Consider the following 12,604-nt stretch of genomic DNA (forward strand, 5'->3'; position numbering starts at 1 on the left):
ATAGAGATACAAGTATTATAATACTTCCTTCTCTGTACAAATATATAACTACTATAAACACTGCTCCTATATACAAGAATATAACTACTATAACACTGCTCCTATATACAAGAATATAACTACTATAACACTGCTTCTATATACAAGGATATAACTACTATAACACTGCTCCTATATACAAGAATATAACTACTATAATACTGCCCCTATATACAGGAATATAACTACTATAATACTGCTCCTATATACAAGAATATAACTGCTATAATACTGCTCCTATATACAAGAATATAACTACTATAACACTGCTCCTATATACAAGAATATAACTACTATAACACTGCTTCTATATACAAGGATATAACTACTATAACACTGCTCCTATATACAAGAATATAACTACTATAATACTGCCCCTATATACAGGAATATAACTACTATAATACTGCTCCTATATACAAGAATATAACTGCTATAATACTGCTCCTATATACAAGAATATAACTACTATAACACTGCTCCTATATACAAGAATATAACTACTATAATCAGCACAAGCCATTGAGAAAGTAAAAACCAGCGTCACTCACCGGGTTAATGCAGTGATGGTGATTTATTGATAAGATGTCATCATGCAGGCGACTTCAGGGCAGGGGGAGACAGGTCCAAGGGTGCTGTGCACCGTGGCTACAGCCGTTTCGCGGGCTAACTTTCCCGCTTCATCTAGGAGGCTATAATACTGCTCCTATATACAAGAATATAACTACTATAATACTACTCCTATATACAAGAATATAACTACTATAATACTGCTCCTATATACAAGGATATAACTACTATAATACTGCTCCTATATACAAGAATATAACTACTATAATACTGCCTCCTATATACAAGAATATAACTACTATAATACTGCCCCCTATATACAAGAATATAACTACTATAATACTGCTCCTATATACAGGGATATAACTACTATAATACTGCTCCCTATATACAAGAATATAACTACTATAATACTGCTCCTATATACAAGAATATAACTACTATAATACTGCTCCCTATATACAAAAATATAACTACTATAATACTGCTCCTATATACAAGGATATAACTACTATAATACTGCCTCCTATATACAAGAATATAACTACTATAATACTGCTCCCTATATACAAAAATATAACTACTATAATACTGCTCCTATATACAAGGATATAACTACTATAATACTACTCCTATTTACAAGAATATAACTACTATAATACTGCTCCTATATACAAGAATATAACTACTATAATACTGCTCCTATATATAAGAATATAACTACTATAATACTGCTCCTATGTACAAAGATATAACTACTATAATACCTATGGCTGATACTAGTGCCTCTAGGCTAAATCAAAAACACATCAGAATTTTGTGTATGAATTGATCAAGCCATACTGCCCCATGTACCTCGTGCCGGTATCTGATACACATGGGTCCCTACACTAAGTCTACACCGTGCCAGTCAGTGGCCACCAACCTCGCAGGCACGCACAGTCAGGGAACGGGGGCCATGGGACGGCCCTGCGACCCCCATGCCACAGGACCAGACCCAAAAACACCACACCAGAACCCGGCCAGCATCGCCGGCAGAGAAGGTCGCCCCCAAACAGCACAAGTCTGAATGAGGTATTGCACTCACCATAGCTGCTACAGACAGAATGGGGAAAAAACAGGAGGGATTAAAACCATGTGCACTCAGGTGTCTTCTGCTAATTGCGGTCATGTGGGTCTCACCAGGAGGAGTGCAATACACGGAGAAAAGAGAGAAACAAAATGCGGTTCAGGGAAAAAAGTGTAATACCATATCCATACTTGTGTCGTTTGGGGGCAGCCTTCCCCGCCGGTGGTGCTGGCTGGGTTTTGGTGGGGCTTTTTGGGTCTGGTCCTGTGACATTGGGGTTGCAGGGCCGTTCCATGGCCTCCCTTCCCTGCACGCTTTGCGAGGTTGGCGGTCGCTGACCGACACGGTGTGGAGTTAGCGTAGGGACCCGTGTGGACCAGAGGACCTGCGCGGTGGTACACGGCGCAATATGGCTTGATCAATTCATATACAGACACTCTGGTGTTAATTTTTAATATAGGCCTAGCGGCATTAGTATCAGCCATAGGGTGCGTGCACACTGAGCAATTCTCGCGGAATTCCGCCCGAATTCCGCCATAAAAAGCGGGCGGAATCCGCGTGGAATTCCGCCCGTGTAAATGCAACATTGCTCTTTCTATAGAGAACAATGGGATTTCCGACTGCCCGTGCACACAGAGTAAATTTCCGTCCGGAATTCCGCGCAGATTCCGCGCAGAATCCGCATTCCGCCCGAAGAATGTACATGTCAATTCTTTGGGCGGATTCCGCTAGAGGAATCCTATAGAAGTCAATGGGGTTTGAATTCTGCTGGTAATTCTGCTTGCATTCCGCTTGATTTCCGCGCGGATTCCGCTCGAATTCCGCTCAAATTCCGCCCAAATTCCGCTTAAATTCTGCCAGAGCAGAATAGGCGAGGAATTTCAAGCAGAAATCTTTCAGCTACAATTCCTCGAGAATTGCTCAGTGTGCAAGGGCCCATAGATGGGATGTGCAGCGGTTCCATTCTCTCCAGTTCGTGTTTTGCAGTTCTCCCTCTCTGAACAGCTCGCACTCCTTCATAAGACCCACATGACCAAAATTAGCAGGATATGCCTGTGCTCACATGTCTGGACCCTATGTCTTCCCCATTCTGTGAGAGCAGCAATGGTAAGTGTTATACCATATCCATACTTGTGTCGTTTGGGGGCAGCCTTCCCCGCCGGTGGTGCTGGCTGGGTTTTGGTGGGGCTTTTTGGGTCTGGTCCTGTGACATTGGGGTTGCAGGGCCGTTCCATGGCCTCCCTTCCCTGCACGTGCACGCTTTGCGGGGTTGGCGGTCGCTGACCGACACGGTGTGGAGTTAGCGTAGGGACCCGTGTGGACCAGAGGACCTGCGCGGTGGTACACGGGGCAATATGGCTTGATCAATTCATATACAGACACTCTGGTGTTGATTTTTAATATAGGCCTGGCGGCATTAGTATCAGCCATAGATGGGATGTGCAGCGGTTCCATTCTCTCCAGTTCGTGTAACTACTATAATACTGCTCCTATATACAAGACTATAACTACTATAATACTGCTCCTATATACAAGAATATAACTACTATAATACTGCTCCTATATACAAGAATATAACTACTATAATACTGCTCCTATATACAAGAATATAACTACTATAATACTGCCCCCTATATACAGGAATATAACTACTATAATATGGCTATGAAAAAAATACTATAATATGGCCCCCTCTGTGGAGGAATAACATGTGTATAGTAGCTGCGTTCACCTTCTCTCCAGCTGACAGCTACTCGTTTGTCTTTCTGTTTGGCAGTAGACCAGGATGTGGAGTTAATATTTGTCTGATTTTCCGTCACAATACGAGTGTAATTTGCCTTCATGTCAGTGTCGGTGAGGAGCCGCCTCGGTATCCTGCGGCATAGACATAATATTTACCATCACGCTGCGTACGCCGTACATAATGAGGGATGGCGGTATATCTGCTGGAACCTATATTCTCTTTAGAAGCTGAAGGAGAGTTTTGATGATATAGACCCCCGCTACTAAGCAATCCTGCAGTACCTCCAGACCCAGGCAGGGGGCACTGTTACTCCTATTGGGGTCCTCTGTTTAGGTCTGAGGCCATATAAAAGAGAAGCTTTTGTGATCTGTATTGATTGTCTATATCTCCTTCAGGTCTATACATGGTGGAAACTGACCCTCAAGTCTGCAAACATTTCCATAGACTATCTGGAACTCACCGCAGGACCTAGAACCTTGTAACCACTGATCCATCAAGAACCATCCATTGCTTCTTCAGGACTGGTGCTTGCCAACCATCGCTCTCTTTGACAAGGATATTAGAACCAATGTCCGCAGCCGAGGACTGCACTGTCCGTGACCCGGACCCTGGACCCACAGTCATCTAACTGGAAATACTGGGCCCCGGGGCCCTTATACCTCCACAGTTACCAAAGCCGCTGCTGTGATCTAGAACCTGTGCTTCATCTTGGACTTGAACCCCAGGGCCATCTCTCCATAGGAAAGGTAAATGCTGGTCAAATTAAAGGGGCTTTCCACTATAGATAATCCCTCTTACTCCATTCCACCATCCATAAGGTGATGGGACCTCCAGTGATTGGCTGTGCTGTAAGGGTTACTGCAGCGCCACCAGTGGCCAATGGAACGATTACATGTTCCCCGTTAAAATTATTGGTCTGACTGTGTAATGCAGGGGTAGGGAACCTTGGCTTTCCAGCTGTTGCAAAACTACAACTCCCGTCATGCCTGGACAGCCAAAGCTTTAGCTTTGGCTGTCCAGGCATGATGGGAGTTGTAGTTTTGCAACAGCTGTAGAGCCAAGGTTCCCTACCCCTGGTGTAATGCATAGATAAGTGAGGTCTTCCAGGGAGAGGTGCTCTTAGTAGCCCATCTCTTCTTCAGACATTTGATGGGTAGGATGGCGGCATACACAGTGGTCGCTGACTACCTGCCCCCTGGGGATCATCTTGTCAGCCCTGAGCTGTTAGATCCGCCGGGCTGTGTGGGTAATGGGCCAACAATCATGGAAAACCATCCATTACATTATGAGAGATGAGAACATGTTTCCCTGCAGTGCGGAGTAACCAGCATCATCTGGAGAGGCTCCGCACCCTAACCACATGACACAGGCCAAACGATGACATCATTACTGGTTTGTCGACATCATCCATTGTGAAATGATTCAGGTTCCTGATGTTGTGAGTGAAATCAGTAATATGAATCATTGTGTTCAGCATAGGTGATCATCTATTCATGTGTGTAATAATGTGTAATGGTCTATAGAAAGAAGCTGGCTGAGCAGAGAGGAGGGGATGATGAGAGGGATGGGATGATGAGAGGGATGGGATGATGAGAGGGATGAGAATAAAGACAGGAAACTGAGACTTGTCCAGTACATGGAGATATTCACAATCATCGATCCCTTGTCACTGTACAATGTAGATCAGTGCCTCTCTGTGCGGCGCCCCCTAGCTGCTGGTGAGGCACAGCTGAGGAGGCAGTTTTATTAAAAGTGATTACAATTTGCAAAGTCCTGTCCCTGTCTCTGGTTTAGGAACATTATTGACCAATTTTGTTCTTATTTTAACATTATACAGAGATGAGGAGAGAAATGAAGGGTAGACCGAGCAATAGTTTTTAACCTTACATGGACTTCCACCACAGATGGTGAGTCCCAGGTATCCTCTTGGTCAGTCTGGTGAGGATCCGGCATCCTATTGATCATTCTGATGAGGCCCTGGCATCATATTGATCAGTCTGGTGAGGATCCGGCATCCTCTTGGTCAGTCTGGTGAGGATGCGGCATTGCTTTGCTTTGTTGGTTGAGTCTCTAGTATAAAAAGTAGCGCTGATGTAGACCATAGATTTGTGGGGATTATACAAGGTAGATCATGGATCCCTGATGATTATACAATATAGACCATAGATACAAAAAAAGATCATAGATTTGTAGTGACTCTATAATATAGCTCCTATATGTCAGGTGGCTATACAATGTACACCATACCTTTATACAATGTATCCCTGGTCACCATATAATATACATGTGGATTAGTCGTGACTATATAATGTAGATAGATCTCTGGTGGTCACTATATAATTTACATAGATCTCTGGTGGTGACTATATAATGTAGATAGATCTCTGGGGGCTGTACAGTGTAGATCATGGATCTTCTGACTATAAAATGTAGATTATAAATCCCTGCTGATTATATAATGTACATTATGGATTTGAGGTGACTTTACAGATCATATATCTTTGTTGTCTATATAATGGAGATGATAAATATCTGGTGATTATACATTATAGGTCATAAATCACTGGTGACTGTATAATGTAGATCATGGCTATGATTATACAATGTAGATCATAGATATCTGGTGATTATACTATATAGGTCATAAATCTATGGTGACTGTATAATATAGACCATAGATCTCTGGTGATTATACAGTATATAGACCATAGATACCTGGTGATTATACAGTATAGACCATAAATCTGTGGTGATTATACAGTATATAGACCATAGATACCTGGTGATTATACAGTATAGATACCTGGTGATTATACAGTATAGACCATAGATCTTTGGTGTCTGTACAATTTAAACCATAGCTTTGTGGTGATTAAATAATATAGATTTCTGGTGATTATACAGTATAGACCATAGATCTCTGGTGATTATACAGTTTAGATACCTGGTGATTATACAATATAGACCATAGATCTCTGGTGATTATACAATATAGACCATAGATACCTGGTGATTATACAGCATGGACCATAGATCTCTGGTGATTATACAGTATAGATACAATATAGACCATAGATATCTGGTGATTAGACAATAGATCATATATCTGTAGTGATATGGGTATGTAAGGGATAGGCAGGGATTATCTCGCTATCTTCCCTGTCTGCACTATAACATAAACTGTATATAATGCTCTGTGCCTCTGCGGCTTTGTATACAGTTCGCAGTCTGGTTCGCACTGCCAGCGCTGTGTAACCTGATCACATGGCAGACAGATGCCAGCGCCGGCTCTCTCCCACACACACAGCTCGGCTGGCATAACACGACGTCCTTGAAGAATTCCTGCATTTTGTATCTAACCAAAGCCCAAGTTAGGAAATGATCCTGACGGAGACTTTTCCAAACCGTCTGCACTTTCATTGCCTGAAATAAATGTCATTGCGCCAGTTTTCATCACCGAGGGTGAAATCATCCCGGAGCGGCTGTAACCGGCTGGATGCTGAATGATGCTGCTGTCTGCGAGAGGGAAACAGAGCGAATTGGGAAATAGGATTTATGCTGACGTTGTAAATATATATAGACATGTGTGTGTGTGTGTATATATATATATATATATATATATATATATATATATATATATATATATATACAGGCAGGACTACGATAAGGGGTACATATTGCTATTATGCGCCATCCCTTTAATATTTTATTGTGTTCTTTATATGGTTTGTACAATTATCATTGGAATCCCAGCACTGGGACTGGGAGGTGTCAGATCATCAGCTTTCACTGCAGTTATCACTTGTACCTGTAGGTGGCAATGTTTCCGCTTTGATTCTTGGAGCACAGTGTTCCCTTTCTTGTGGCTCTCCAGCTCTTGGCCATCAGGGCATGGTGGGAGTTGTAGTTTTAACAACAGCTGGGGAGATTTATCCGCCTTGCTGCGTCTTATTGAGGAGGTGATTCATGGAGAAGTCGCACCCCTTAATCCTCCATAATCTGCACCAATTCTGGTCTCATTAAGTCAATTACTATTTTGTTTATGACTAAAAGGAAAAAAAAACATCAGCTAAAATTATCTTCATGGTTACATTGACGGGAAAGTGTTGCATTCCTCATGCCTGATCTGTGGGTTTTGGTTTCAGCTCCCGAGTTAAAAATCGAAATGAGCCCCACGTGCTAGATTTATGAGGGGATCCTGACAATGTGGATGGGATCTGGCAACAGCCGATTGGTCAGTATCTCCAATGGGGAAAGAAGGATCAGTCAGGCTGACACCTTTCCCATATAGAAAAGATCAGAGGGACATACAGCAGTAGATAAACGGTTATTTATACAAGGGTCAGCTGCCCTGAGCTTTATGGATGGTCAGATTAGAGGAAAGCCTTGATTTACCTTTGGGGAACAGTGTGGATCACCTATATCCCGCATACTGCAAGTATACAGCGCAGGCATTCTCAGGCTCTCTCTCCTGCACATAGCACATTGTTAACCCTACCCCCACTTCTGTAATATATCTTGATCTTTAACACAAGCCGATCATTGGCCAGGAGCATTGCTATTGTTATCACTGTCAGACGCACATCTCCCTGTGTAAATGTGCAACCAATAGCAAAGGGAAACTGACAGCAAGGATATTCATATATCTGCGCTATCAGTTTCCAGATCACACAAGCAGTGAACACATACATACATACATACATACATACCTTCTGTGCTGCTGTGCGATCCGGCATCCCTCTCTCTGGCTCTCCATCTTGCTCTCTGGTCCGGTGTATCTTCAGGCCGCCGCCTCCACCAGATTGATTGACTGTTGGAGGAGGCGGCAGCCTGAAGATACACCAGTGGCTGGAGAGCGGGATGCCGGATCACACAGCAGTGCAGATGGTAAATATACACTGCTTGTGTGATCTGGAAACTGACAGCACAGCTATGCATATATCAAACAAGAAACAAGAATCGTTCATGCGCCCGCCACTCCACCTTCTTACCGATCAGCACAAGTTTGCGTCCGAGACATCTTTGAGTGTGATAGAACCTTAGCTGTTACTAGAGACCGAAATCCCCAGACAACACGGGGTGGACGGCAGATTGCGGAGAAGTGAGACCCCTAATGGTCAAAATTTTAGAGCAGTTTTTCTAGGGGTAAGGAATCATTTTTGGTTAATGTAATGATTAATAAATAGGTAACGGATTACATAGGCTATCACACAGAGGATGGCTTAAAATAACAGTGGTAATTTAATATCTATCAATCATCCTTGCCTTTTGGCAAGTAGCCCAGCAGTAAGCTGGAGATGGTCAGGATAGGTTATCAGCCTCTGGATTTACACAAGTATATCATCAATCACTGACGGTGAGCTGTCACCCTGTAAATGGTGAAGAATTGAGATATAAAGTTACCATCTCATTATACAGCAATTATCTTATCGTGGACAGGAGCGGCTCTATATAAATAACTATTCAGGAACTCCTTTCTTATTAATCAGGTATTCTTTCTCATTAATGTCATTGGCCGGTGATTATGATCAATTGTTCGCAATGTGTCACCAGGGCTTGGCAAATAATTGGGTTAATCAGTCTGGATTATTACAACATTCCCTGGGATCAGCTGTGAGATGTGGGAATCCGGCTACAGTGTAATGTCTATGAGGGGAAACAAGGATAGGTGGGATAGCTTGTTCACCGCCGTTACAGGGTCTCACTGCCATAAAGTGCGGCTTGGCCTGTACAATGGGTGGGTAGGTGGTCGGTGTCACAGTAACATCCACATGATGACAGGACATTAGGAGGGAGATTTATCAAACTGGCGTAAAGTAGAATTGTCTTAGTTGCCCCTAGCAACCAATCAGATTCCACTTTTCATTCCTCCGAGAGTCTTTGAAAAATGAAAGATGGAATCTGATTGGTTGCTAGGGGCAACTAAGACATTTCTACTTGACACCAGTTTGATAAATCTCCCCCTAGGTCTTCAGCAGAACATTGCCCGTCATACTGTCCGCGCCATCTTGTCTTCTCCCCATAGGGCATTATGGGGCACGTGATCCATCAGAGCAGAGGACTTCCTTCATTGCTCATTGTAGACATATTAAGGGGGTGGACAGGGGTCTTCAGAGTTTCATATACACAGCGAGCTGCAATGTCTTTGGGGTCTGACTGCTTTCTATTATAGCTGGCTTTGATTTTTCAGCACTTTGCTTTACAGCAGCTTTCTGTGGGATCGAACCAAAAGGGCCACTTCATAAACCATAAAACTGACTGTTCTGGTCATGCTCTGACCCAGCCGTCCATATGTCCCAGTGCTGGTCATTTCCGTCTAATATAACCCACCCCTGAGAGGCGCCATTGTCACCAGGTTATCATGTCAGTGGTTTCAGTGTTATAACTGGGGTCTGTAGAAAGCTGGACGACAACGTCTATGCATTCAGTATTAGGGTCCATTTACACAGTAAGGGTGGGTTCATACTGAGTAATTCTCGCGGATAATACCCGCGGAATTCCGTCGGCTGTCCGCGTGCACGGCCGGCGTATTCCGATATCCGCCGAAAGAATTGACATGTCACTTCTTTCGGCGGATAGCGGAATACGCCAGCCCATAGAATGGTGTCTATGGAGCCAGTGGAAAGGCGCGCGGCCGTGCACGCGGACAGCCGACGGAATTCCGCTGAGTTTATTCGTGAGAATTCCGTAGTGTGAACCTACCCAAAGATTCTGCCAAAGATTTGTAGCCAAAGCGAGAAACAGACTATTAACAGGTACCAGGTCATAAAGGAAAGACTGAGATTTCTCCTGTTTTCAAATCCATTCCTGGCTTTGGCTTCAAATCTTTGGCCGATAATTTGTCAAATAATCTTTCTGTGTAAATGACCCTTAGTCGCCACCCAATATAAAGTGTTAATAAGCAGTAAACACCGCGGGCTCGGCTCTGCTATTCCACCCTCTGGGTGCTGGTGACGTCAGGAGACCACAAGAGCCTGAGCACAGGATGTGGTGAAGCTGCCGTAGGAAAACATGTACCAACTGCGGTGGCCTGACATCAGGGCCTGATCTTATCCGGAAGCTTAATAACATACAAATATATAAGTGTCATAAGACTGACAGCCAGTGCCGTCCACCATTATAGTGTCAGAAAAGCATAGCTGCTTTCTTCCAGAAACAGCGCCCCCTTTGTCCTTAGCTTGTGTGTGGTAGTGCAGCTCAGTTCCATAGAAGTCAATGAAGCCTAATTGTAATACTACACACAGCCTGAGGACGGTGGTGGCGCTGTTTTTGGAAAAAAGCAGCCATGTTTTTCTCATCCTGGATAAGACCTTTATAAAAACACAAGATGGATTACCAGCTTCATTTATTATTTAGAAATATAAGATGGAACAACCTAAAAGCAGCTGCAGCCATAGCAGAAATAAGCAGCTAGCCTACTTGTTGATGGTTTCCAATTCATACATGTGTGAACCTACTTTGGACTACCCAATCAATTTTTTTAGCTGAAAGTGGGCATAGGGGGTGGGGGAAGCCCAGCACCAAATACTGGGGAGCTGTCTATTGATTTCAATGGATTTGTTAGGTCCTCTAGAGCAGGGATGGGGAACCTTCGGCCCTCCAGCTGTTGCAAAACTACAATTCCCATCATGCCTGGACAGCCGAAGCTTTAGCTTCGGCTGTCCAGGCACGATGGGAATTGTAGTTTTGCTACAGCTGGGTGGCCGAAGGTTCCCCATCTCTGCTCTAGAGCAACAATTGCCCTACCAGATCTAGCGCAAAGACTACTACTACTCCCATCATTGTATCATCAGCCCCAATATTTTCCCTGCATCCTCTGCATGCAGGGTCCAGTCAGATTATGGGTTGGGGGGGTGACTTGATTTGTCTCACACTTTGCAGCCCCCCCTCTGTGCACGTTGTGGAGACTGCGCTGCCTGATAAAGTATTCCAGCAATGTGGGGGACGAGCGGTGCGGCTGGAGGCTCCAGCTGGGGATGAGGCGTGATGTCATCAGAGCTCGCCCATCAGGGTGCGGTGCTAGAAAAATATCACATTTATTTGGCAGACAATTAATAAGTAGGTTAACCATCGCTTGGCCGGAGCCCTGCAACCTGGTCACCACCAGCCACTACCCATTCCTCATTAACCCTCTTAATAACCCAGACATTTTAACTCTTTTTGATTTTTCCATTGATACCGCTTTTTTTTTTTTTTTACAAGTACAAGGTACAAAGACCTATAGCTGGCTTTAGGGTGCCTTTACACTTCCATCTTTCCCGGTATCCCCATACACATTCAGCCAGCTTATATTTGGCCACTATTGCGGCCATCTTTATTTTGGTGTATTTTTTTAATGCACCTTGCTCACCGTTTTTCCTTCTGTGACTCCATTGATGCACACGGTGTGATGGAGACGTATGCAGATTCCTAATAATCGCCGGACAGTATTACATATTTATATATCATCGGCTGTCTCATCGTACGGCTGATGGGTGATCTGGATGCTCTAGGACATTCTCCCTATATATAAACAAAACACTTAAAGGGGTACTCTGGCGAAAATCTTTTTTTCCAAATTAACTGATGGCAGAAAGTTCTATAGATTTGTAAATTAGCTCTATTTAAAAATCTCCAGTCTTCCAGTACTTATCAGCTGCTGTATGTCCTGTAGGAAGTGGTATATTCTCTCCAGTCTGACACAGTGCTCTCTGCTGCCACCTCTGTCCATGTCAGAAACAGCCCAGAGCAGCAGCAAATCCCCAGAGAAAACCTCTCCTGCTCTGAGCAGTTCCTGACATGGACAGAGGTGGCAGCAGAGAGCACTGTGTCAGACTGGAAAGAATACACCCCTTCCTGCAGGGCTGCAGCTGATACGTACTGGAAGACTGGAGATTTTTAAATAGAAGTAAATCACAAATCTTTATAACTTTCTGCCACTAGTTGGTTTGAAAGAAGAAAATTTTTGTCGTAGAACCCCTTTAAGTCCATATTACAGTCTATGTCAGGAACTGCCCAGAGCAGGAGAGGTTTTCTATGGGGATTTGCTACAGCTCTGGACAGTTTTTGACATGGACAGAGGCGGCAGCAGAGAGCACTGTGTCACACTGGAAAGGACACCCCACTTCCTGCAGGACATACAGCAGCTGATAAGTACTGGAAGACTAATGATTTTTAAATAGAAATAAATTACAAATCTATAT

The 12,604-nt window shown here is 43.7% G+C and overlaps 1 long non-coding RNA gene across 1 annotated transcript in view; it reads left to right on the top strand.

Annotated features, from left to right (window-relative positions):
- Nucleotides 1-12,604, top strand: part of LOC138769793 (uncharacterized) — a 59,545-nt gene that overhangs the window by 18,308 nt on the left and 28,633 nt on the right. Inside the window, exon 2 of the long non-coding RNA XR_011359308.1 lies at nt 3,818-4,168. This is a non-coding gene — a long non-coding RNA (uncharacterized lncRNA). The remainder of the gene's footprint in view (nt 1-3,817; nt 4,169-12,604) is intronic.

This window comes from Dendropsophus ebraccatus, chromosome 12, assembly GCF_027789765.1.
Source record: "Dendropsophus ebraccatus isolate aDenEbr1 chromosome 12, aDenEbr1.pat, whole genome shotgun sequence".
Classification (NCBI taxonomy): domain Eukaryota; kingdom Metazoa; phylum Chordata; class Amphibia; order Anura; family Hylidae; genus Dendropsophus; species Dendropsophus ebraccatus.